Source organism: Capsicum annuum, chromosome 12, assembly GCF_002878395.1.
Source record: "Capsicum annuum cultivar UCD-10X-F1 chromosome 12, UCD10Xv1.1, whole genome shotgun sequence".
NCBI lineage: Eukaryota > Viridiplantae > Streptophyta > Magnoliopsida > Solanales > Solanaceae > Capsicum > Capsicum annuum.
In genome coordinates this window covers 110,029,909-110,031,278 of record NC_061122.1, presented here as the reverse complement: position 1 = coordinate 110,031,278, position 1,370 = coordinate 110,029,909, and positions in this window count along the sequence as shown.

Sequence of the window (1,370 nt, the reverse complement as noted above, 5' to 3'; positions counted from 1 at the left end):
AAAACTCACATCTAGAAAATTTAGCATACAATTTTTGGTCCTTAAGAGTCTACAACACAATTGAGAGGTGATTGGTATGATCCTCCTCACTCTTAGAATATATCAAGATATCTTCAATGAAGACAATAACAAACAAGTCCACAAGCTACCTGAAAACCCAATTCATAAGATCTATAAAAGCAGTTGGAGCATTAGTCAATCCAAATAACATAACCAAGAACTTTAAATGACCATGCCGAGTATAGAAATCAGTCATGGGAATACCACCCTCCCCAATCCTCAATTGATGATAGCTCGAATGGAGATCAATCTTAGAAAAATATATCACACCCTAAAACTGGTCAAAGATGTCATATATCCTAGGAAGAGGATATTTATTCTTTACTATCACCTTATCCAACTGCCGATATTCTGTGCACATCTGAAAAGACCCACCTTTTTTTGCACGAAAAACACTGGAGCACCCTACAAAGAAATACAAGAATAAATAAAGTCCTTATCAATAAGATCCTTTAATGCATCCTTTAGATACTTTAACTCAGCCGAATCCATTCTATAAGAAGGAATAGAGATAGGATAGGTATCAAGTAAATGATATATCCTAAAGTTTATATCATTACCGAGAGGAATGCTAGGAAGATCCTCAGGCACTAGTTCAGGGAATTTATTCACCACAGGGACAATTTACAAAGAAGGAACCTCAGAACTAGAATCTTTAACACGAACCAAATAATAAAGACACCCCTTGGAAATCAATTTTTGGGCTCTAACATAGGATATAAACCTCTATTTAGGCACTAAAGAACTTCCCTCCAATTTAATTTTCATTAGGGAATTGGAAACTGACTTTTTGAGTCCTAATATCCAAGGAATCATAGCATAATTGAAGCTAATCCATCCCCAAGATCATATCGAAGTCTACCATATCAAGTTCTACCAAATATAGCAATATATCCCTATGAAAGATAGATACCACACAACCCCTATAGATTTTTCTAATGACTAAAGAATCACCCACTAAAGGAGAAACAAAGAAGGGGTTAGAAAGTCTTTTAGGACCAAAATCAAAATCACAACAACATAAGGGTCACATAAGAAAAAATTGACTTTTGATCAAGTAAATAATACACATCATGAGAGAAGAGCTTTAACATACCAGTGACAATATTAGGGGAGGCCTCAGATTCCTGATGGGTGGCAAGAGCATGTAGATGATTTTGGCCAATATCGGTATAAAAAGTAACACATTTTGGTGTAGGAGCTAATGAGGTAGCAACCAGGACCTTATTAGACCCAGTGGCTACAGTAGCCATAGGACAATCTTCTACATGTGTCCAGGCTTACCATAATTAAAACACCAATTTATTCCC